This window comes from Trachypithecus francoisi, unplaced genomic scaffold (genome assembly GCF_009764315.1).
Source record: "Trachypithecus francoisi isolate TF-2019V2 unplaced genomic scaffold, Tfra_2.0 Lachesis_group1, whole genome shotgun sequence".
Classification (NCBI taxonomy): Eukaryota; Metazoa; Chordata; class Mammalia; order Primates; family Cercopithecidae; genus Trachypithecus; species Trachypithecus francoisi.
The window spans coordinates 116,968,997-116,996,350 of record NW_022681454.1 but is presented as its reverse complement, the minus strand read 5'-3'; the positions used below and the strand labels follow the sequence as shown (position 1 = coordinate 116,996,350).

Genomic DNA, 27,354 nt, shown 5'->3' with positions numbered 1-27,354 from the left:
AATGAGTAACTAAGGCATAAACACTCTTCTTATAGTCACCTAAGCTTCCATATAATAGTAAGAGGCTACTTTAAATGTTTTTGAAATTATATTCAGAGACATCAGGGGACACAGCCTAGTGCTTTATAGCTCAGACTGTGCAGTAAGTTAGTCCAGGGATGTGATATAGGCTTTGCCAATCAGCTGTGTGAACCAGTGCAGGTCACTTAGAAAGTTCAGACTTCCTAAGGGATTTCTCAGAGGAATAAATAAGATAATATGTGAAGTACCAGCACCTGGCACACCATAAACACTCAAAATGTATTGTGATTTTAGTTATTGAAGTAATTACAAAAAAAATGACCAAAAATGCTAAAAGTCTTGCAAAAGAAAACATTCTAACTTAACAAGTTAGACATTTTATTTTTAATTAATGTGTCAATATTGAGAACAAACTATTTTCCATTATCTTTCTTCTCACTTGTAGTTTGTTTACTGATGCATAGACTGGGGCTAGTTTAGAAACTGTTGTAAACTTTTAGATACAAAGTTCCAGCTGACATGCTACTTGACATGATGTAAGCTGATGGAGCGGTGTGATTCACGAGGCTTAAACGGTATAAGGAGTTACTTGAGAAAATGACTGACATGTTGCCATCAAGCATCTCAAGCAGCAAGAGCAATGTGGAAATATGTTTAACTCAAGGAGTAAAAAACAGATATACTCTTCTGTTCCACTGTTGAAAGTTACGGAACATTATTTCTCATCTCAAACGAAATTCCATCCACATTGAATGGTATTTCGAAAATAATGGCGTGGCTTTTTGTAGATAGAAGTGTTCTCCAATTTGATCTGCTGAAAGTACAACAACAAAATTCAAGATAATGAAAAATCTGAATGGCTATGTTTAAATATTTCATGTCATTTTCAGAAGGTAAAAAAAAATCACTTGACTAATTGGTAGGGACAAGGAAGCTGAACAAAGATGAGATAAAACTATGTGATCCAGATAGTAATGCTGGGCACTAAAAATCAATGGATGGAAAATTACCCTGAAAATCTTTGCCACTTTCTTTCAATCTGCCTGGCTAAGAAATGTGGGTTGAATCTGCCCTACTCTGTTTCATTTTTTCTTTTTGGGCTTCAAATTTTGAAAAACACATTTTCTCCTTTATGCGAGGGGGAACTTTTTAAAAGTGCTAACCTTTGTCGGATTTATCCACTACAAAATAAATGTAGTAATAGTAATGATTCTACATTCATTTTATAACTTGATATACTTGGAAAATACTTCTTTTTCCCTCTGTAGAAAAGTTTCTTTATTTTTGTATTTAACCTCTCAATTCTCAATATTTTTAAATTTTTTTCCATAGCCCTGCAAATCCTGGCACCAATTGTGACCATAGTCTTGCTTAAGTCAGTTGCTGCCTCTGAACTTGCATTTCTTCATATGAATACAGTAGTGAATTGAACTAAGCATGGTTAGCTCCAGGATTCTCCTTTATTTTTGAAAAGCCATGAAAATCAAGATCAGTATCTTTAAAGTGGCTAGTTAGCAGTTTCAGATTACAAAGTTGACAGCACTTTGCATTCATTATGTAGAGCACCATTTGAATGATGTTGTTTAAGTGAACCAAGTTCACTAGATAATAGTCCCGGATTATTCTATGACATTCACTTTGCATCAAAACAAGGAGAAAGTACACATTCATATAGCAAAACGCCCACTGCAAAACTAAAGCCTAAAATAAGGAAACATTATATTTGGACCCTGAAAAAAAATTAAAAGATATAACCACAATCCTAGATAGCACAATTTTTTTAAGGAGATGTCATTTCCATTTCTAATGAATTTTTTAATCATTTTATTCCTACCATAATATTTAATACTGATAATATTATACATTGCTACATTAACACAGCATCAATTTTATGAAATATTTTTATATTTCTGAAGAATCTGTAGCTGAATTATGAATGTCTGAATTAATTTCAGAATTTCAGGCTTTTTTTTTTAGCATACAAGAGATTATTCATCCTTATGTATATGTGTAAGTACATTTCAATTGTATTACTAGTAGTGATTGGATTCAAGGAATTGAGAACATTTCTTAAGGTCTGTTTAGACCAGCATGATTCACTTGAAATGGGAGTGGGAAACCCAGATTTGAGCTGGATCAGGTGCAGAAAACAGATATAAGCTTTCTGCCTTGGCTTGTTGCTGTGACCTCAGGAGTCCCCCTATAACCAGCTGAAGGAGGAGGGAAAAACCCAAGCTTAGTTGACAGCTGGATATATGGAGGCAAGTGAGAAATACAGTGCTACTGCTTTATATCCCCAGTCAGGAAAAGACTGGAAGGCCGGGCGCAGTGGCTCAATCCTATAATCTCAGCACTTTGGGAGGCCGAGACGGGCGGATCACGAGGTCAGGAGATCGAGGCCATCCTGGCTAGCAAGGTGAAACCCCGCCTCTACTAAAAAATACAAAAAAAAAAAAAAACTAGCCGGGCGAGGTGGCGGGCACCTGTAGTCCCAGCTACTTGGGAGGCTGAGGCAGGAGAATCGCTTGAACCCGGGAGGCGGAGCTTGCAGTGAGCCGAGATCGCGCCACTGCACTCCAGCCCGGGCGACAGAGCGAGACTCCGTCTCAAAAAAAAAAAAAAACAAAACAGAAAAGACTGGGGTAAGGGAGGTCGCCTAAATGATAGTACTTTGGGCAGTGTGGCTGATAAACCACTTTGTTTTGTCAGAGAAGTGGCTAGATATATACATATATACCAACTCATACACAGTTCCAAGTGGCTTAGCTGGTTTGTTTGGTCAAAGGCCTGGAAGAGGCAACATTGAAATATTAGGGATAAGGAGGTCTGAGGGAGAGGCATGTGGACCCATGGATCTATGGAAGTGTGGCACAAAGTGTAATGATGTTTATTTTGTATATTTGTGTCCACTGCAGAAGAGCTACTAATAATCAATGAGACAGGATTATTCTGTCACCAGATGTCAGCCAACACTGAGAGAGGTGGTGCTTGCACACTCGTGCTTGCATAAAGGACTTATGAATAGAGTATTCAGGGTGAAAGAGACAGTCTGAGGCTCCCTTTCATCATGGCTGATCTAGCTACTGCTGCTGCTAAGCATAAAACCTGCCAACAGCAGAAACTAACATTGTGCCTCCGATATAATGTCATTGCTCAGGGAGATTAGCTACTTGGTGACAAGTTGATTATATAAGACCCTTTCCACTCTGGAATGGGCAATTATTCACCCTAACTTGGATTTATACATATTCCACATATGGGTTTGCCTTTTCTAGCCACCACACCTCAGCCGGGAACTAACAATTAAGGGCTCACAGACTGCCTGACCTACTAACGTGGCATCCCATATAACATTGTCTTCAATCAAAGGAGGTGAGGCATTGGACACAGGCAACTGGGTTCACTACACACTGCATTGAACAAAAGCTACCAGCCTGAACGAGCATGAGGACAACCATTTGAAGGTACAGCTGAGGGAAACTTTGAGATGACAGCCTTCAGGAATTAGGTTCTCTTTTTTAGGATGCAGTATACTCCCTAAACCATGACCAATATATAATCTTACGTTTCCATCAGATACAACACAGTAGTGCAGGAACCAAGAAGTGAAGGTAGAAGTGGACTCCTCACCACCTCTCTCAGTGACTAACTTGAGGGATTTGTACTTATGTCCACAACTGAAAACCCTGGCTTCCTAAAGGGGCACGCTTACATGGGGAACATAATGGGGATAGTCCTTTAAACTCAAAGCTGCAGTTGTCATCTGATCACACTAGAGTCTTCACACTAGTGGATCAACAGGCAAAGAAAGGAGTTACCAATGTTAGCAAGAGAGTTTTGCCCCCTCATTATGGCTAGGTAGGACTGCTGCTGCATAATGAGGGCAGGGAGGAATGTATTTGGCACTTAAGTATTCTACAGAGGCATCTTTTCCTTTTGCCTTGCGGTTTAAACTGAAAATGCACAAGTAGGGCAACTATGGCCTAATAAGGACACTGTGACCTAACCCTCAGACCCCACACAGGTGAGGGTTGGGTTTACTCTACTAGGTAAACCACCTAACCCAGAAGAGGTGTTAGTTACAAGGGGGAGGAAAGAAGAGTGAGTGGTGGTGATGGATAAGGAGATGATGAGTAACAGTTATAACTTCCACACCAAATGCAGCTGCAGCAGCAGGAACTGTAGTTTGAACTTGTGATGAACCAGAATCCTGGAGAAGCTACACCTATATGGATAGACACAAGCATATGTGAGAGGTGCAAGGGTAAGCTGTGTTGCATACTTTTGCTATCTTGCCCAGTCAGTCGCCCTTTACTGGGCCAAGATATGCACCCTCAATTGCATTCATTGTTGGCAGGTAAAGATCACAGTTGTCTCCTTTGCCAGATAATTGTCCTCTGCAGAAAGGCAACAGATTTCCCTGGGAAGTTATATGCCCCCTCCCCGCTGTAGGGAAGCCTGAAGCCAATAAGAAGTTTACATGGTGGTAACTAAGGTCAGTCACCTTGACTGAGGTAGGGGCAAATATGAGAGCAAGGTATGCTCCAGAGCTCCCCATGGGATCAGACTGCAGGTAGATTCCACCTGAGAACACGTATTATTTAGTTTGTTGTCTTGCCTTATCCTGCTTCTCTCATTGCCCTTTGCTTGAGAGCATCATCTCAATAAATCATATGTACACAAGTACTTACCTGGAGCTTTAATTTGTATCTGGGTTAGACAGAGAAAAGCAAGCATGATACCCAGAGCTCTGGTTTGGGCAGCCGTGTGGTTACTTTATTACTCTGACAAAGACTAGGAGAAGAATAGATGCAGAATGGAACAGAAGTCAAAGCTTAGTTTTGGAACATGTTAAGTTTTCTCTACCTTTGGATTGTTGAGTAGCTTAATATAGGGATCTAGAGTTCTAGAAGAAATGCCTCGGTTAGAGAAATAAATTTGGAAGTCATTGTAATATAACTGGTATGTACAAACAATCTCCTTGTAAAAACTGTATAGAGAGCAGAGGAATTTCATTATGTGAAAGTTAGAAATTAGGTAGAGGAGATTTTTTAAAAAGTCTGAGATAGAGCAGCCAGAGAGGCAGAAAGACAGCCAAAAGGATGTGTTGTCATGCAAGCCAAGTGAGAAACACTGGTTAACAAAAGGGACATTTTCAACACTATTATGCTGTTGACATGTTACATCAATTTTAATGAGTACAGAATAGGTCTCAACTTTTGCAATACAGAGATTTTTGATGGCCTTTAAAGAGAAATTCCAGTGAAGTAGTGGGGACAGAAATGAGATTTGAGTGGGTTTAAGGGTATGTGGGAGGTGTGCCTGCGGGCATCATGCTGACAGCTCTGTAGGGAAATTTAGTTGTGGAGAGGGGCAGAAGAAAAGGGCTGTAACTGAGATGATTTATGTGGTCAAGTGAGGCAATTTTTAGAAGTGGAGATACTACATTGATAATAGCTAATAACCATGTATACACTTTACATATAAGAACATTTATTCACCACAATGATGCTATAAGGTATATTGTAATAATATCTACACTTATAAGTGAGGGAGCTTAGCCTAGCAAATGGTGAATACAGGACCTGAAGCTGGGCAATCTGACTCCAGAGATCAACCTCTAATCATCATGTTATACTCAAGTATTAGTGAATGTCTGCATATTGATGGAGACGACTGAGTAGAGAGGGAGAGATTGATGATGGAAGAAATATATAGGATGATCAAAAAAGCAATGTGTATATGAATGTAGAGATGGACTCTAGAGCACACCTTATAAGAGTGTTATAGAAGAAATGGCCTATTCTCAAATGGAGCAAAGAGGAAATGTGCATTTATAAACATAGGCTCTAGTTTTGGAGATGAAAAAAAGAGGGTCTGATGTATTTCATTTTCTCAGATTATACTTTGAGATTACAGGTAAGAGGAGGATGGATAAGCCTTTTTATGGAAATGAGAGGAGACAAAAAAGACTTTAACTAGTTTCCCTCAAAGGACAGGAAACATAGCAGGCTTGCCAAATACTGCTAAAAATAAACTTGAAGTTTGTGATCATGGCTTTGGAATAAAATGGGTCTGACTGACTGTGCCCTTTCGTAGCTATATTTAGCTACTGACGTAGAAAGGGTTGATGGTTGACTATTTTCAGAGATAGTGTATTGGCAAGCTAGTACTATGGAGGGAGAGATGGGCAGGAGAGTTGTAGGTGTTTACAATGGATTGATTATAGCAAGTGACTATAGACAGTATTCTTCAAGAGAAAGGAAGCGAAGACAAGAGGCAGCTGATGCACAATGGAAAAAAATGAAGAGATCAATAGGCTAGAGTTTAGACTACCTTAAAGAATGGTTATAATCAGGTTATCTGAACAGCTAATCATTAAACAGGTTGGGACCAGATAATGGGAAAATGGATTGCTTTTTTTTTTTTTTTCTGAGACAGAGTCACACTCTGTCACCCAGGCTGGAGTACAGTGGCGCGATCTCGGCTCACTGCAACCTCTGCCTCCTGGGTTCAAGAGATTTTCCTGCCTCAGCCTCTGAGTAGCTGGGATTACAGGCATGTGCCACCATGCCCGGCTAATTTTTTTATATTTTTAGTAGAGACAGAGTTTTGCCATGTTGACCAGGCTGGTCTCGATCTCCTGGACTCAAGTGATCCAGCCACCTCGGCCTCCCAAAGTGCTGGGATTACAGGCATGAACCACCGCTCCTGGCCTGAAATATTTTTAAATTGAAGCCGTGGCCTAGAGCATGACCATGGCAGTTAGAGCCTGAGGAGAAATGAGAGGAAAAGGATAGTGGGTCTCAGAAAGACTAGAAACTGAAAGAACACAGCTAAGGAGGAGCAAGGAACTAGTGGTGCTAGCGTTGCTCATCTGGGCTCACTTTTATGCTGCTTTATGGTGGTGGAAGGAGCAGTCCTCTAGAAGCTTGCATGCCGTCCACTCTATTTGGGAAGCCCAGACCTTGATTTCCAGACTAAACTGCCCATACTCCTTCGTATTATCAGTATGGATCCCATTACATGCCACAGACATGTTTATCTCAGGTAAAAGGACAGCATTTTCTCAGACTCTTCCATGTACCACTGGCAGCCCTAACTCCCCCTTTGGAAATCTCAGTCTGATTAACTAAGTTCTAACCTGATAATTGGAATGCTCTCTTCTTGGAGTGTTCCTTCTTGCAATGCTCTCTCAGAGCTCTGTCGCCATGGTGCAAAGAAGCTCAGACTAACCTGCATAGAGAGACCACATAAAGAAATCATGTGTAAGTACTTTAGTTGACAGCCCATCTGGAGTCTCACCTGACAGGTGGCATCAGTCTGAAATGGGAGGGGACTCTTCCACATGATTTCAGCCATCAAGTCACCCCCACCCTTCGAATCTTGCCAAATGCACCCCAGATATTGTGGAGCAGAGAGAAGCCAGCTTTGATATATCCTGTGTAAACTGCTGCCCACAGAATCTAGTAACCTATGAAGTGGTCATTTTACTGCACTGTTTGGGGTGGTTTGTTTTGTTTCTTTTTTGTTTCTTTGTACAAAGCAATAGTTATTATTACATAGAAAGTAAACTCAGAGGCCAGGAACGGTGGCTCCCATCTGTAATCCCAGCACTTTGGGAGGCTCAGGCAGGTGGATCACAAGGTCAGGAGTTCAAGACCAGTCTGGCCAATATGGTGAAACAGTCTGTACTAAAAATACAAAAATTAGCCGGGTGTGGTGGTGGGTGCCTGTAATCCCAGCTACTCGAGAGGCTGAGGCAGGAGAATAACTTGAACCCAGGAGGTAGAGGTTTGCAGGGAGCCGAGATTGCACCACTGCACTCCAGTTCTAGGGTACATGTGCACAATGTGCAGGTTTGTTACATATGTATACATGTGCCATGTTGGTGTGCTGCACCCATTAACTCGTCATTTACATTAGGTATATCTCCTAATGCTATCCCTCCCCCCTCCCTGCTCCCCACAATAGGACCCGGTGTGTGATGTTCCCCTTTCGGTGTCCAAGTGATCTCACTGTTCAATTCCCACCTATGAGTGAGAACATGCGGTATTTGGTTTTCTCTTCTTGTGATAGTTTGCTGAGACTGATGGTTTCCAGCTGCATCCATGTCCCTACAAAGGACACGAACTCATCCTTTTCTATGGTTGCATAGTATTCCGTGGTGTATATGTGCCACATTTTCTTAATCCAGTCTGTCACTGATGGACATTTGGGTTGATTCCAAGTCTTTACTCTTGTGAATAGTGCCGCAATAAACATACGTGTGCATGTGTCTTTAAGAAATAATATACTAAAAGATTTTTAGTGACTAATAATAGTCAACTGGCTTTCCATTTATGAAGAGAGTGTATTAGATATCAGGTTTCTTAATATACATATATATACACATAAATGCATATATTATGAATTTATATTATTGTCTTAGCTCAGGCTGATGTAACAAAATGTCACAAACTGGGTGGTTTAAAGAACAGAAGTTTATTTCTCATAGTTCTGGAGGCTGGAAGTCCAAACCCAGGGTGGGGTATATAGTTAGGATCTGGTGAGAGCCCATTCCTCATTAAATAGCAAGCAAGTTATTTTTATCCTATTCCCTTGATGACAAAGACGTGGTGCGAGTGTGTTTCATGTCATTTTTTTTGTTTTCTGGTTTCAGGCTAGTTTTAAATACCAAAGGTTGCATAATTTTTTCTACAGTGGAGATGAGCACTGTACTTCTACTGTTTTCAGAGACCGCAGAGGAAAGCATGATTACCTAATTATTCACATGCTGCTGAAGATGGAAACTTGTTAGCTTGAGATCTGGCCTCTCTCTGTCCTGGCATCCAGAACCCCTACACTCACACACAACCTGTTTGTTAGTTTTGGGTGCATGTATGAGTCACCAGTCTTTAGAGTCATGTTGTTGCTGAAGGAAATGGCAGAGTGGTTGGAAAAGTCTATCAAAGTTTCCATGATTTCATCTAAAGATTCTAGTGAATCTACTCCACCAAGGTAATTAAACATGGAATGCTAGATACAGTGAGTTGCTGGGAGGTTTCCAGAGTCTGGCATTATTTTTTAATACCAGGCCTTCGTTAGCAAAGTTTCCAATCCACTATCAAAATTTTACTCTCTTTTATCCACTTGTCTAACTCCTAGTCGTTGCAATGAGACTCCACCTATGAATTCATTATCATCTACCACTCAGTATCAGAGCTAAGGTGAAAAACTGAACTCATTCGCTATTAGAGACATGCAACTATATTGTAGTCATTCTTAACAGCTTTCACAGTTAGTTAAAAAAAGGGGAAAGCTAACAAGATGTTCAGCAAAAACCCATCTTGTAAACACAGACATCTTCAATTTCCTCTTTGCTATGAATTCTTGGGTTTTTTTTAAATATAAAGAGCAATTTAAAAATATTTCTGGGCAAAGGAAAATACCTTAAAATTTACATTCAATCCAGTAAAACTTCAATGCATTCAATTAAAGCTTGTAAGAGAAAAATGATAATAACAGACAGAATTTAAAGAGCACCTCATATGGATAATCAAGTTATTGAGAACGACATGTATTATCTGTGGGATGAAGATTGTTGCATCCTTAGAGTCTGTGTATAAACAGATCTTGCATATGTATGTGTGTCTTTTTTTTTCTAACTGGGAGATATATCAATTATCTATCTATAAGAGTACATAAATATGTTTACATTTTGAAAGTAATTATGAAGCGAACACCTAAATAATTACTATCCAGAACAAAAAAAAGAACATTTCTATTGCCCAAGTAAAACATTACTTCTGCCATTGCCTTATTGATATTTCTTCACTAATAAACACCACCTAGAGTTTAATAATGATAAATCCTCTTTTTTTGAGACGGAGTCTCACTCTGTCGCCCAGGCTGGAGTACAGTAGTGTGATCTCGGCTCACTGCAAGCTCCGCCTCTCGGGTTCACGCCATTCTCCTGCCTCAGCCTCCGGAGTAGCTGGGACTACAGGCGCCTGCCACCACATCCGGCCAATTTTTTGTATTTTTAGTGGAAATGGGGTTTCACTGTGTTAGCCAGGATGGTATCGATCTCCTGACCTCGTGATCCACCCGACTGGGCCTCCCAAAGTGCTGGGACTACAGGCGTGAGCCACCGAGCCCGGCCAGCTTTTTTTAAAAATCTATGCATAACATTTTCCCCAAATGCTTATTTTGCCCACTTTTAAACTTTATACTAATGGAATCATACTGCAGGTTTTATTTTGCATCTACTCTTCTCTCAACATTGTATTTGTGAGATCGATCCATGTTATTACGTGAAACTAATGTTCATTTTTTTATTGCTAAATTATATTCCATTAAAGGACTATGCCGTATTCTATTACCCATTTGACTGTTGATGAAATTTGAGTTGTTTCCTGTCTGGTCTCTTTTGAATAATAATGCTGTGAGCATGTATCTGTGGGAATATGTGTGTTTGTCAGCACTTTCAAATTTCAGCATCAGAATCACTTGGAGAGCTCATTTCCCTACAAATTGCTGGGTACTTTCTCCCATACTTTCTGGTTTAGTAGGTCTGAGGGGAGCCTGGGGACCTGCATTTCTAAGTTCACAGGTGATGTTGATAGTCCTGGGGGCCACACTAATATCTCTGATCCAGGGTTCATAATAAAGCATGGAACTTCTAGGTCAGAAGGTAAGAGTATCTTCAGTCTTATGAAATAATCCCAAACAATTTTCCAAAGCAGTTAGATCAATGTCTGTTCCATTAGCAGAAAATGTGAAATCCCATTGCATACATCTAAGATTGATTTGTCAGCTTTCTTATTTATGGTGGATGTGTAATAGTATTTTATTGTGGTTTTAATTTTTTCTGTTAATGAGGTTAAGTGCATTTTAGTATATTTATATGTCACTTAGATTTATATTTTCTAAGATGCCTGTTCAGTTATTTTCCTGTTTACCATTGTGTTATCTGTCTTTTCCTTAACATTTGGAAGAACTGCTTATTTATTTTGAATAGTAGTCTTTTTTATACACAATTATTGCAAGTAGATTCTCCCCCTCTGTGGTTAGTCCTTTTATTCACTTTATAATATACTTAAATAACTTGCAGATTTAAATTTTAATGTCTTACCTGTATCCATGTTTTTCTCTATGGTTAGTGCTTCTTTGTGTCTTCTTTAAGAAATCTTTTTCTATTCTAGGTTGGGAGGATATTCCCCTGTGTTATCTTCTGAATCTTTATAATTTTGCTTGAAAAGTTCCTATGTTTTCCATTTTCATCTAGATAACCAATTATTGGGTATCATTTATTGGAAAGTATATCTTTTGCTCATAGATCTGCAATACCAACTCCATTGTATAACAAAAGCCTATATACACGTGGGTTTCTGGGATCTCCATTTACTCAGTTGATCTATTTTTCTATCCCTCTACAAATACCACAGATTACTCATCACTATAGTTCATGAGTTGGCAAACATTTTTCTGTAAAGGACTAGATAGTAAATATTTTAGGCCAGATGGGCTTTACAGGCCAAATAAAGCCTCTGTCTTCTTTTTCTTTAACAACTCTTTAAAAATGAAAAAATACTCCTAGCACAACGGCTGTACTATAAACTGAAACAGGCTGTGGGCCAGCGTTGGCCTGAAGCCATAGTTTACTGAATGCTACTGAAGCTTTATTTAAAATTTTTATATTTGTATCAGCCATTGCAAAAATTACATTTAAAAAGCAGTGAGCTAAAATAATAAGCATTTATGTTTCCCATGATTCTCTAAATCAGAAAGGAGGTTTTACTGTGGGTTGAGTAGGCAGTTTTGCTGGTTTGGTTGATGTCTGTCAAATGTTTAGGTGTCAGTTACTATTAGGTTGTATTGAATGGCTTCAGGTGACACACTTATTCTCAGACTCCTACAAGCTAACCTGAACTTGTTCATCGGGAAGCTGCTTGTCTCCAAGAAAGTGGAAGCATGCAAAGCCTCTTGAGTTCTGGGCTTAGACTGGCACACTGTCACTTTCACCGCATTCTGCTTAACAAAGCAAGTCACAAATCCAGCCCTGATTCAAAGGGTAAGGACATAGAATCTACTCCTTGATGACAGGATCTGCAATACCATATTGTAAAGAGCAAGGATATAGAGTAGATTGAAATTAACTTACCGACGCATGAAAAGGGAAAATTCTCCTATTTTGTTTTTTATTTTATTAAGCAATTTGAGTTCAGTCTTGAAGTATGGATAAGAATTTGTTATGCAGAAAAAATATTTGAATGGATAGAGAAGTACTTCCAAGGCATCCAGTTGTGTAAGGACTTATATTCAAGGAATGACAGGCAGTTCTATAGGTTGGGTCAATAGTTCAATGGGCGTAGGGGCCAAAAATGAATTTAGGGAGTTTAAACTTGATTTTTTAGAGGCTTTCATCCTAAAAGCAATAATCCATTTCAAGGCTTTCTTTTTAATGGCTTAATTAAGTAATGTAATCAGATTTGTGTTTTAGAAAGTTCTCCAGAAGGAGGCAAGATGGTAGATAAATCAACTAGTTGTATTTTTTAGGAATGTCAGGTGAGAAATAATGGGAGTCTGAACTAAAGTAATAGCAGTGGCAATGAGAGTAATGGGACATTAAAAAGCCATTTTGAAGTTTAAGTGAATGAGAAATGATGAATTGTAAGATAAGGAAGATAAAAGGGAAGAAAAAACACATAATAAACATTAAGTTTTCTTATTCAGGTGCTACTAGTGGTAAAGTTATTCACCAAGATAGAGGACATAAGTGAGAAAAAAGGGAAAAAAGAGTAACAAGTTAAGTTTTGAATACATTAAGGTTGAGCATAACAGTAGGTGTTTAGGTATAAGAAATTTAGGAGACAGTCTGCTGACTGAATATATAACTTGCTTGACAAGATTGATATCACTCTGATAAACGGACTGGAGGAATTTACTAGAACAATTCTGTACAATAGCAACATAATCATATTATGGTGGCATATTTCAATGTATCCTTCCACTATGCAGACCTTATATGTTAGCATTCCTTTTGTAATTGGAATGTCCATGTAAAATATTATACAGTAAGAGCCATGTTTCACAAAATTTAGTGTCTCTGTGTGAGCTAGAGATCTTGATAAAATGCAGATTCCAATTTAGTCAGTCTGTGGTGGAGTGAAATTCTCTATTTTTAACGAGTTGCCAGATGATGATGATACTGCAGATCTGTGGACCACACTTTGAGTAGCAAGTTTATAAAGAGCATTAGTTCATGATGTTTTGAATAAAGTGACATTAACTGTTGATCAGAACAGACAGTAGCTGACGAAATTTGAAGAAACCACACAAATAAAAAGCCTCTTTCAAAACCTCTTATATTTCAATAACATCCAGGTTGTACATCTTACCAAAGAGATGAGCAAAGAAATAAATCCTGATCAGTCTTGACCTTTGCTCCCTGTCTAAAAGCCAAAAGCAAAGAGCATGAATTCCCTGAGACAGGCCAAGGTGTATGTGTCCACATGTGTTAGCTGCCTTTGGCCCAACAGCTGTCACTAAGTATATCCAATGCTCAGGAAACAGCGGGGTAAGTGGTTGAATAGTCAACAAGGCTAAAAGTCAAAGAGTAGATACAGAAATTGATGTAGAGTGATTTCTGCCACTGGAACTTAAACTGGCTGTATATTCCTTCTCTCTAATCAGAAGCAGCTTCCCTTCCAGCTGTACCGGATATTCTGTTTATTCGCTTTGCGCAAGTGTCCTTCAGTGAAAACTTCATTTCCCAGCATATCTTCAGGGATCTCCATTAGACTGGTAACAGATTATCACCATCTGTTGGCCATTATTTCCCTTATGTAAGAGTCTGATCTGAGAGACATGTCCTCTTTCACCAGCAGAGCAACACCTTGAGAGAACTAGGTTGGTCTCTAGAGAAGCAGCTGGGTGTAGATAACCAATATTAAAACAGCCTGATGGCTTCCAGTTCTATGCTACACATTTTTTTTTTTTTTGTAAGTTGGGAACTATAAAGTCTCTTTCACGTTTGTGTCTTTTAGAATCCGAAATATATTCAAGAACAAAAGAAACCAAACACATTATTTTACAAAAGAATAACAACCACCTCATTTATCGTGTTTCCATTTTAATGATATTAGATTTTTAAAATAATACATTTACCACTTTATTAAATATATAATTAATGGAAATTCACAAAACTCAAATATAAATGCCCTGTAAATATAAAGTGAATTTTTAAACCAACAAAAGACAGTTTGGAGACATACACATTAACGGTAACATTTGGAATATGATTGCAGATTAATTAAGAAATCTTACAAACAACTGCACTAGAACCATTATCCATATCACTCATTCAAACTGTATATTCATTGAGTTTCCAGTTATGTGTCTGTTCTAGGCATAGAGGATAGTCTATATATGAAAAAAAAGATAAAAATTATCTATCCTTATTAGCTTCTCTTTTAATTATGGGAGAAAAATTATCAGATAAAATATAGAATACGTTGGTGATAAATGCTATGAAAAAATAAGGGATATGTTCCAAGAAGTACAGATGGGGAGGTGGGGAGGGAGGACTTTTTGTTTTAAATGGGGTAAAGTGTGTTTCTGGACATCCATCATTTACCCAAATTTTAGAATTATTTAAGAATAATTTCAAAAGCATCATTTAGGATATATAAAGGATAATTTCAAATGGTAATGGTAGCATCCTGTTTTTCAGCGCAAGAATGAAAAGGAATATAATTTTTCAGTCCCTAGAACAATGCCAATGTGCACAGTGTCAAAAGCTACACCCAACATGTTGGGGAGATGTCCAAGGTACTAAGCTTAAGGCAATTCCATAAGGGGCAGCCTCCAGTAGCTCCTTGTCACTCAATGAGACTGCATAAGTCACTCAGCTGAATCCTCTGTCTGGAGTGGAAGTCTCCAGAAATATCAGATAAACATTTTTTGGCAAATCTTTTGTATTTCTAAGCTTTTAGAAAAACTCTACCTTTAATAATAACTATTTTCTTTCGATTGTTGACCTTTCTTTATTGAAAATGTGATAACATCTTTTTCTCTGAAAGTATTTTCTTTGTGAAGTTAAATCTCAACTTAAAGTAGAAGGCATTCACAGTGAGATAAATCTGGGTTGAAATCCTGACAATATCATTTAGCAGATAGGTGACTTGGGAAGATGTCTTAATGTATCTGAGATTCTGTCAAATGAGGATTATAATGCACACATTTTAGGATGTGAGGATTTAATTAGATAATGTATGTAAAGTGTCTCTTGTTGCACCTGGGCTACAATAATTGTTTTAAAAATGTTAGTTTTTATTCCGCTCTTCTCTACTGTTGAGAGGTAATTCTCTATGGGTCACTCATGTTTCTGCACACCTTGTAAGCACAGGCAATGACAGCTCTTATTCTGGATTATTTTTTCAAGGATGTTTGTATAGTGTTCAGCATTGGAAGTTATAGCATTTCCTTCCAGAGCAAAGGGCAGTCATGCACACTGTCTAGTGTAACTGATAGAATTATTTTTCCTCAGGGGCAGGGTTGAGCAGGCTTGATTGCAGCTCATCATAAAATATTAGGATTTCCTAAGCTTCAGGTTCCAGCAGGTGTCATCTGGATTTTATTCTGCTGCCTTTTGGGAATTGAAGCTCAGGAATCTAATGCATAAAATTTTGGCTACTGCTGTTATTGTGATAAAACCTCCTTTGTCTCTGACCCATGACTCTCATGTCTTCTTCCAGCATTCATGTAACTGTGGCAGGCTAATTGGTTATCTTCCAAGCAAGGTAAATCTCTTGACAGACCCTTTACAGCACTTGACATCTACACTTCTCTACTACATAGGTTCAATGTCATATATAGCAAAATTTTAGTTTCATAATTTAAGCCATTTTACTTCTTTCCTTCCATCATATTGAGGCATAATTGACAAATAAATATTGCATATATTTAAAGTATAAAACATGATTTTTGTTTTTTGAAAATAAATTTGATTGTGGGTATTTAAGGTATACAACATGACGTGATGGGATTAAAATAGAGTTAAAAGGTTACTATAGTGAAGCAAATTAACATGTTCATTATCTCACGTAAGTATTCATATTTTTTGTGGCAAGAACATCTAAGATCTACTCATTTAGCATGAATCTCATATACAGTACTTTTTTTTAACCTATAGTCCTCATGTTTTGCATTAGATATATAGACTTTTTCATCCTCAATATCTGCTACTTTGTATCTTCTGGCCCCCATCACTCCATTTCCTCCCCTTCCCACCTCTGGTAAGCACTATTTTGTTGTCTGTTTCTGTATATTTGAAGTTTTCCTTTTTAGATTTTACATATAAGTGAGATCATGCAATATATTTCTTTCTGTGTCTGCGTATTTCACTTAGCATAATGTCCTCTAGGTTTATCCACATTGTAGCAAATGGCAAGATATCTTTCTTTTTTTAGGGCTGAATAATATTCCATTGTATGTATGTACCAGTTTATTTATCCCTTCTGTCAAGGGCACTTAGGTTGTTCCTATATCTTGGCTGTTGTGAATAACACTGCAATGAACATAGGAGTGCAGATACCCTTACAAGACAGTGATTTCATTCCCTTTGCATATGTGTTCAGAAGAGGGGTTGCTGGGGCATTTGGTAGTTCTATTTCTTTGGAAACTTCCATACTGTTTTCCATAATGGCTATACCAATCTATATTCTCACTAACTGTGTGCAAGAGTTTCCTTTTCTCCACACCCTCGCCAAAATTTGTTATCTTTTGATAATAATTATCCTAATGGGTGTGAGGTGGTATCTCATTGTGGCTTTGATTTGCATTTCTCTGATGATTAATAATGGTAAGCACCTTTGCATATACCTGTCTGACATTTTTAATATCTTCTTTGGAGAAATGACAACTCAAGACATTGGCCCACTTTTAAATTGGGCTATTTGTTTTTTTTTTTTTTTTTTCCACCATTGAGTTGTATGAGTTCTTTATGCATTTTGGATAAATTATGTCTCTTATCGTAGATATGGTTTGCAAATATTTTTTCTCAATCCACAGCCTGCCATTTTTAATTGTTTCCTTTTCTGTGCAGAAGCTTATTAGTTTGATGTAGTCTCATTCACTTATTTTTTGCTGTTGCGTTATGAACTTTTGGTATGGTATCCCAAAATTTATTGCCAAGGCCAACATCCAGGAGCTTTTTCCCTGTGATCTCTTTTAGGAATCTTATAGTATCTGGTCTTATATTTAAGTCTTATATCCATGTTTAGTTGGAATTTTTGTGTATGATGTAAGATAAGGGTCTAATTTCATTTATTTGCATGGAACTCAGATTTCACAGCACTCTTTATTTAAGAGAGTATCTTTTATCTATTGTGTTCTCTTAGTGCCTTTGTCAAAAATTAGTTGACCATGTGTGATTGAATTCATTTCTGCACTTTCTATTCAGTCCCACTGGTCCCTATGTCAGTTTTGAGGCCAGCACCAAACTGTTTTCATTACTATAGTTTTGTAATATAACTTTAAACCAGGAAGTACGATGCTCCCAACTTTGTCTTTCTTTCTTAGAATTGTTTTGGCTATTGAGATCTTTTATGGTTCTATACGAAAGTTAGGATTTTTTTTCCTATTTCTTTGAAGAATGACATTGGGATTTTGGTAAGAATTATGTTGAATGTGTATGTTGCTTTGGGTAGTATGGCCATTTTAACAATATTAATTCTTCCAATCCATGAGCATGGAATATCTTTCCATTTATTTGTGTCTGCTTTAATTTTCTCATCAATGTCTTATAGTTTTCAGTGTACAGATCTTTTACTTCCTTTGTTAAATGTATTCTTGGGTTTTGTTTTTGATGCTATTGTGAATGGAATGATTTTCTTGATTTCTTTTTAGTTAGGTTATTATTTTTTGTGTAAAAATGCTTCTGACTTTTGTATGTTGATTTTGTATCCTGCAACTTTTCTGAATTTATTTATTAGTTCTAACAGTTTTTTGGGGGGTGTGTGTGGAATCTTCGTGAGTTTTTTTGTTTTCCTTTTTTTGAGACAGCGTCTTGCTCTGTCACTCAGGCTGGAGTGCAGTAGCACAATCTCGGCTCTCTTCGCAGTTTTTTTACATATAGAGTCATGTTGTCTGCACATAGAGAAAATTTTATTTCTTCCTTTCTTTTGTGATGCCTTTTATTTCTTTGCTGAATTGCTCTTCCTATTATTTCCAGTACTACACTGAATGGAAGAGGCAAGAGTGGGCATCCTTCCCTTGTACTGGATCTCAGTAGGAAAGCTTTCAGTTTCTCCCGGTTGATTATGTTTGCTGTGTGTGTCTGTGTTTTTTTTTTTTTTTTTTTTTATAAATGGCCTTTATTTAGAAGAATTTCCTTTCTATACCTAAACTATTGTGTGTTGTTATCAAGAACAAATGTTGGACTTTGTTGAATACTTTTTCTGCATCAATTAAGATGATCATGTAGTTTTTATCTTTCATTCTGTTAATGTAATGCATCATGTTGATGTATTTGCATATGTAAAACCAGTCTTACATGCCAGCAATAAATCCACTTGGTCCTGATGTAGGTACACACTGTGAAATGATTACAGCCATCAAGGTCATTAACATATTCATCATCTCACATAGTTAACATTTATATGTGGTGAGAATATTTAAGATCTACACTCTTGGAAAATTTCAAGCATACAGTGTATTATAATAATAACTACAGTCATTATGCTGTAAATTCAGTTTCCAGAACTTTTTCATTTTATAACTGAAACTAATATTTAGCTTTTATTATTATTATTAAATGTACAAATATTATTATATATTTAATATTTTATTAAATATTAGTTGACATTTAACTAATATTTCCCCATTTCTTCCACTGTTTGATATTTGATAATTACTCTTCTGTTCTCTGTTTCTATGAATTCTACTTTTTAAAATTCCACGTATAAGTAAGATCATGTGTTTTTCTTTTTGTACTTGGCATATTTCACTTAACATAATGTCCTCTAGGTTCAATAATATTGTCCCATATTATCCTTCTTTGGAATATGTGTGCATATATACACACACACACACACACACATATATGTATAAACACACCTATATATGCCTCCACATACACACACACACACACGCACACACATGTTTTCCTTATTCATTCATTCATAAAAGAACATTTAGATGGTTCATTTTTTGGCTTTTGTAAATATTGCTGCAGTGAACATGCGGGTGCAGATATCATTTTTAGAAAGTATTTTTGTTTCCCTTGGACATATACCCAAAAATGGGACTGCAGGATCACATGGTGGTTTTATTTTTTTTTTCAATTAAAATATTTTAAAAATGTGATTCCATACGAATTTAACCCCTTGTAAGATATATGTTAGCAAAAGTTTTCTCTCATTCTGTAGGTTGCCTTTTTACTTTGCTGATTGTTTTCTTTGCTGCACAGAAACTTCTTAATGTAATGTAGTCTCACTTGTTTATTTTTGCCTTTACTGCCTGTGCTTTTGGGGTCATACCCCAAAAATTATTACCAAGACCAACATCAAGGAGCTTCTCTCCTATATTTTCTTCTGAGTTTTATAGTTTTAGGTCTTATATTTAAGTCTTTAATTTTGATTGATTTTTGTGTATGATGTAAAATAAAGATCCAATTTATTTATTTATTTATTTTTTGCAGTTGGATATCCAGTTTTCCAACACCATTAATTAAAGGTACTATCCTTTCCCCATTGTATATTCTTGGCATCTTTGTGGAATATTAGTTGATCATATATGCCCAGATTTATTTCAGGACTTTCCATTGTATTCCAGTGCTCTGTGTGTTTGTTTTTGTGCTGGTACAACACTGTTTACTAGTGAAGTTTTGTAATATAATTTGAAATTAGGAGGTGTGATGCCTCCAGATTTGCTCTTCTTGCTCAAGACTGCTTTAACTATTCAAAGTCTTTTGTCGCTCCATATGAATTTTAGAATTGTTTTTTCCTATGCTGGCAAAACATGCTATTGAAATTTTGATAGGGATTGCATCAAATTTATAGATCACTTCAGATAGTATGGACATTTTGACAATATTTTTTTTTGATCCATGAACACAAAGTGCCTTCCCATTATTTGTGTCTTCTTCATTTTATTCATTAATGTTTTATAGTTTTCAGCATACAGATGCTTCATTTTCTCATTCTTTGTAATGGGAATCAGATAATTTGAATGCTTCAAATTTAAAATTTAAAAGTTAGGCTTCAGTTTTAAAATGGTATATTTCCTGCAGACCCTTATGTGATCTCTCCTAACTTTCCTCTAAAAGACATATAAAGACGGGCCAAGCATGGTGGCTCATGCCTGTAATCCCAGCACTTTGGGAGGCCAAGGCGGGCAGATCACCTGAGGTCAGGAGGTCAAGACCAGCATGACCAACATGGAGAAACACCATATCTACTAAAAATAGAAAATTAGCCGGGCATAGTGGTGCATGCCTGTAATCCCAGCTACTCAGGAGTTGAGGCAGGAGAATTGCTTGAACCCAGAAGGTAAAGGTTGTGGTGAGCTGAGACCACACTGTTGCACTCCAGCCTAGGCAACAAGAGTGAAACTCCATGTCATAAAAAAAAAAAAGAAAAGAAAAGAAAAAAGAATTATAAAGACACAGATAATGATGAAATCACTCATGATAAACATTAGAACTAATAATTAGCCCGTAGCAAGAATCTGAAAATTTCATTAAAAACAAATTTCGTGGAAGTAGATTGCACAGGGTAATGCAGAGCCCATACTTTCAGAAAACAGAAAATTTGACATAGTTTTTGAAAACCCTGTCGTAGTCTCAATATCTGTCTCCTGGTTCAGAAATACCAAAATTATCCCAATCAGAAAAGTGACAAACACACTTTTAAGGTGTGGGCACTGCTTTCTTGAGGTTGCCAGAGTGCTGCTTCCCATCTTACCCCAGGCTTCACATTTGTGTCTTTCTTCCTACATCCAGTGACACTGCCGGACAAGAGCCTCGAATAGGAGTTAGGGAGGGGGATGAGCAATGAGGCCGAGGGAGCTAGAGATCATCCTTTATATAATGGATCTAGGAAGTGTTCTTTTAGGAGTATAACCTGGAGATTTTATGCTATTAGATACTGGTCTTTATTTTGTGTCCAACAATGAGGCAGTAAAAGGAAGTAGCAGATTTTGACTCAGGGCAGCAGAGTTGTAGTAGTTGAAAAGATGAGCGATGCCGGTGGTCTAGCTAGGAGCTATGCATATTAACCTGCAGAAGGGAGATAGTGTTTCTCTGAACATTCAGAGCAAAGTCATATTTCTAAAAACATTGAAATATGAGAACAGGAAACAATCTTGCAGAGCTGTTTGGTATTCTTAGTAGGATAACAGAGGTATGAAACAGAAACCCATGCAAGAATTTGAAAAATAAAAATGTAAGCTTTATGAGGGCAATAATTGTTTCATTACTGCTCTATTTCCATAGGCTTGTGTAACAAAAACTGATGAATGAATGAATAAGATAAAAAGATAGCTGGATGAGATAAAGAAATATTTCTGGGAAACTAAATGTAAAAATAACAGAAATGAAATCTACGGTAGGAAAAGACTAAGAACTGGAATAAGTATTGAATGTAAAAAATAAACAAAATCGGCCAGGCACGGTGGCTCACAACTGTAATCCCGGCACTTTGTGAGGCCCAGATGGGTGGAACACAAGGTCAGGAGTTTGAGACCAGCCTGGCTAATATGGTGAAACCCCATCTCTACTAAAAATATAAAAATTAGCTGGGCATGGTGACGGCGCCTGTAGTCCTAGCTTCTCGGGAAGCTGAGGCAGGAGACTAACTTGAACCCAAGAGGCGGAGGTTGCAGGGAGCCGAGATCACACCACTGCACTCCAGCCTGGGTGACAGAGTGAGACTCCGCCTCAAAAATAAAATAAAATAAAATAAAATAAAATAAAATATAAAATAAAATAAATTAAAAAATACAAAAATAGGCAAATGAGCAAATATTTTAAAATATATGTTGAAATATTTTTATTACACTAAAAGATATACCTATAATAACTTAATATATAGTATAGATAATTTAATTCCAGGAAAAGGTGAGCCAGAGATATTATGATCAACATACAAAAATTAGAAAATAAGCAAAGGAACATTGCTTATGAAGTAAGGAACAATCTATCTAGTAAGAGACAAATATACAGAGTGATAACTCTTACACAATATGATAATTGCCAGCTTAATATGATAGAGCAATTCGGGTCACACTGCACGAGGAAGTGACATATAAACTCTCGTGAAGCATGAATAGGATTTATCAATGGGAAGGGCATTCCAGAGAATTTTTAAGGATGTAGGGTATTTAGGAAATAGTAAATAGTTTGGTATGGCATGAGTAGAAGAAGTGAGGAAAAAATACTGCAGAAAATTCATCTAGAAGAAGGAGAAATAGCAAGTTTCCCCTTTTAAGTACAAATATTTATGTATGTATGTAATTAACTTTCTTGAACATGTGTGGGGATTAGTCATTTTGCTTTCAGGAAATGTAATGTGATACAGCTTTCATTGTTGTCTTGAATCTGTATACAAATATTTTGTCATTTATGTTTACATTTTAATTCCCTAAATAAATTTATGTAGGGACCCCTCTTACACTTCTTGCAAAGTACAATGAAAAAAATCCTGAGTATTGGAGCTGGAGAGATCTGGCATCCAATCCACATTGCCAGATGTTGACTTTGATCAAGGCACTGTACTTATGTAAAGCATGCTGTGTGACAGCCTGTGATTATGATGGCTCTTAAAATCATTTGATTTGGAAGAGATAGCCTTATTGTATGACTTACAAATTTTGACTTAGGCCCATATAATACTGCATTGGGCCTGGAGCACAGAGTAAGTTCTATTTCCATTAATTTCTCTCTGTGGTGTGTGTTCAACACAGTTAACTACAGGTCCTTTTTAATATTAATGGTAGGATCTCTGGAAATATTGTTTAGGGTAAATTAATGTGATGGGGGAAAGAAGCCTTATGTCGTGGTTAAGAAGGCAGACTCTGGCACCAGAATGCCTGGATTTGCATCTTGGCTCTCCCACTGATGAGCCATATGACCATGTGGCTTTCTTTGTTTCTCCATCAGTATGATGGAGAAATAATGACTTACCTTACAAGGTGGTCGTATATTAAAAGAGTGAATATATGTAAAGCACTTGGAAGAGTGGCTGCTACAGAGTGAGCACTTAATAAATGCTGGCTAATATCATTACTGAAAAGTTAGGCTGGGTGCGGCGGCTCACACCTGTAATTCCAGCACTTTGGGAGACTGAGGCAGGCGGATCACAAGGTCAAGAGATTGAGACCATCCTGGCCAACATGGTGAAACCCCGTCTCTACTAAAAATACAAAAATTAACTGGGTGTGGTGGCATGCGTGCCTATAGTCCCAGCTACTTGGAAGGCTGAGGCAGGAGAATCACTTGAATCAGGGAATTGGAGGTTTCAGTGAGCCAAGCTTGCACCATTGCACTCCAGTCTGATGACAGAACAAGACTCTATCTAAAAAAGAAGAAAAAAGAAAAAAAGAGATAAAAAATTTGTTGCATGATTACCAGAAGTGTGTCTTCCTCATTAATCACCAAAAAGGTCTATATTATCTTACTGTGATTAGGTATAAACCCAAATTTCTTTTTTTTTTTTTTGAGTCGAAGTCTTGCTCTGTTACCCAGGCTGGAATGCAGTGGCACAATATCAGCTTACGGCAGCATCTGCCCCCAGGTTCCAGCAATTCTCCTGCCTTAGCCTCCTGGGTAGCTGGGATTACAGGTGCATGCCACCACGCCTGGCTAATTTTTGTATTTTTAGTAGAGATGGGGTTTTGTCATATTGGCCAGGCTGGTCTTGAACTCCTGACCTCAGGTCATCTGCCCGCCTCAGCCTCCCAAAGTGCTGGGATTGCAGGCATGAGCCACCGCGCCCAGCCTGAACTCAAATTTCTAAAGTCAGAACAGAATAAGATCTTCTAATTCATATGTGAATTTGGAAGGCATCTAAATTATATGTCACATCCAAACTTGAGAAACTGTTGATACCTCAGTTTTCTTATCTGAAAAATAGAAATTACCTACTTCTACTTTTGATATTAAATCTGTGATAACACATTCAAAGTGATGATCTAAATGCATAACATAATAAATAATCAGCTCTTGTTATTATTATTGATCATTTTCAAATGACCTTTTTAACATTTGTGAATAAGGGTAGGAATATGGCTGTTGAATCCAACAGCCAAAATTTGAACAGTTTTCCTGTTGTAATCTAATTTAACACCAGTGAAATCAAGTACACTTCTTTCATCCTTTGATAAGGCCAGGTTGTCAAATATTTATGCATACTGATAACAGGAGAAAAATATTTTTTTATTTTGACCTTCTTCACCTAAAACTCTTTTTGAAACAAGAGAAGCGACAGGTCCTATATTCAGTTGGACATTGATAGTTACTTAAAACAGTACTTTCATTATTTCTGTTTCTCATATTCAACTAATTGCTTACTTCGTTTTTCCTGTCAGTATGTTCAGTTGGGTAAGGAATTGATTCTTAACTTGATGTTATTGTAATTTCCAGGTATAAAGCTTTTGCATCTTATATTACAAATTAGACTAATAGCTGTTTTCTTCTTATTGTCCCATCTTTTAGTCTATTTCTTTTCCCAGGTTGATGTTATTTACTCTATATGGTAAATATTTTATACTATGGTATATAATTTGGGAATTATAATTCCAAATATAATTTGCTTTAATTAATCTAAAATATTTTATATTATTTGATTTTGACTATTTAAGATGGACACAAAGGAGCTTATTTTATATTTTTCCATCAAAAATCCAGAATTGTCACTTACAAAGTAGCACTATTAATATCTGTATAGGCATTCTGCTTTTAAGTCAAGCTCTATATGTCCAAATTAGTTCTCATATTAAAAGTATTTTAATTATTTAAAGTATTTAAAGTATTACATTTATTCTAAAAGAACAAATTTATAACACAAAAACAAGCATCTACACCATGACTAAAACATCTGATTCTAACTCCAAAAAACATTGACAGTTCTCATTGTCAGTATTTATTTTGTATGTTATACAATCTCTCAATGGTAGAACACATAAAAATAAACATCTTGAAACTTGTACTCAAACTTATTATTCATATACAAAATATCTTGTTTAGAAGGTTAGGAAAGTATATACCCCTTTCTGTTTTTGTAATTTAGCTTTATTTAAGTGTTTTGAACGTATGTCTAAAATAATCACATGTAGAATAAGAATAAATTTCAAAAAGGAAAGTAAAATATGCCTTTCTCTCTTTGTAAATAATAAACAAACAATAGTACTGTTACCATGAAGATCTAAAAAAAAAAAAAATTAAGTTTACTATATCTTATGGTAAAACAAGTGACTGTAGGGAAGGAGAGGTGAATGTTCCCAAGGTGGAAGCTCCACTTGTCCTCAGAGAAGGAATACATTTTGACTATGACTGTGAGGAAGGTATAAGCTGGCTTAGAAAATTGAGAGCTACTTACTTAGTGTTTTAAATACCCAATTTCTTCAAAGTGAAAAAGTTTCAATACAATGGGAAGTCAACATTGCTTTTACAGACATTACTAAAACATAATCCCAAACTCGAGTAAAGTTTTATGTAAATGATTGTTTTGAACCTCTAAAAATTTAAAATTCAACTTAATTTATTTTTATTAGATGAGATCCTGGCTAGGTTCCACTTCCTAAGGCTTATTATACTGAGTTTATTTTTACGACTAATTATCCTCACCTACATAAACTTCTTAGATTTTGGAATACTTAATTGACTGGTCAAGTGTCTTTGCTATCTAGATGACAGTTACCTATCATGGATCTTCAAAGGGACCCAAAATTTGGACCAGATGCCATCTCCTCAAGGGTACAGGAGGAACCAAAGCATCAAACTGTGATGGTATTGGCCAACATATGTAGCTCATCACTGCGAACAAGTGCTCAGCCTGTGTATGAAGTGGTGTACTGTCACCGTGACCCATAACTGTGGGAAGAGTTCCAGAAATAACACAAGGGCTTATGCATTAATATAGAGCAGGTGGCAGGTAAGCACTGATGATAGGTTAAATGAGTGAAGGAATGAATGTGGAGTTGAATGAATTACAGGTTGACATAATTTGAATATGTAGGCAAATTCCTAGCCAAAAAAACAGAGTACTTGTGTTTAGAGACTCAAGTACTAAATTGTGCAGAAGTTGGTCTGGAACTGATACAAAGAAATTGGATTTTAAGTGCTCTAAGCAATTAAATGTCTTATAAGATTTGCTGTTTTTGTCACAAATTCATAGTTCCAGGATGACCTTTATTTTTTTCTACATAAAGGGAAATAATAGTAATTTTATATCTTAAAGAGAAGAGCAAAATCTTTAATAGTTGTCTTTTAAAAATAAAATGATAGGGCAGCTCCAGGAGATCCCCATGGGCAGGTGAAGCTCCTTTACCTCCAATCTGAGTCATCTGAATTACAAGAAAATCTCACATCTTTTTAGATTTCACAGGCTCAAGCAAATGTGAAATATTTGACATCTTCGCCTTAGTATTTTCACACATAGAAAAGACACCTTCCAAGGGTAAGTAGCAAATTTTCTTTTCCTGTTGAAAGCTAGTTTTGCAACTCAAAGAGCAAAAAAGGAAAAATATTGCTTTAGAATTTTCTGAAATGCTGCAACTCACATGCGGTTAACTCTTCTTCCACTGAGTGTGTCTGCACGAGGCCCCAAATCAGAATCTTAGTTGTTGAATTGCTGAAAATTTAGAACTTATCCTTTTAACCAGTCTACCACGTACGTGAAAATCAGAAAAGGTGTAAAAATTTTACATTGACAGTATTAAATTCTTTCAGTCTTAGTTACACATTAAGTTGTCACTTAAGTTTTAACTGGCTAAAATTAGGCTTCTTAATTTTCAGTAACACTCGGTAATTTTAATTGTGCAGCAGCTATTTCATTCATGCTGGTTGTGGCTGCTATGAAATTAAAGACAAGGTGGTTTTTGCATGTATGTATCGTTATTTTTTGAAAATAAACTCAGGGATAATACGAGGCTGAGATTTGTGGCCTATAAGATGTTGAAGATAAAAATAAAATCTGCTGCATTTCCAAGGAAGAATGGGGTTCAATGGGGGCAAAGAAGGCATTTAGGGAAGCAGTGAAGAAAAGCGAGAAAATTCTAGAATGCCATTGACACAAGGGAGAGGAGTACATATTTAAAACTTTAGTCTACAGGAAATGATTATAGAGATTT

At 36.8% G+C, this 27,354-nt stretch overlaps 1 long non-coding RNA gene across 1 annotated transcript; it reads left to right on the top strand.

Annotated features, from left to right (window-relative positions):
* The first annotated feature begins 7,219 nt into the window (after positions 1-7,219).
* Positions 7,220-27,046, top strand: LOC117085844. The gene is made up of 3 exons (XR_004438095.1): positions 7,220-7,289; positions 25,912-26,156; positions 26,601-27,046. It is a non-coding gene; the product is annotated as an uncharacterized LOC117085844 (long non-coding RNA).
* Positions 27,047-27,354: the final 308 nt, after the last annotated feature.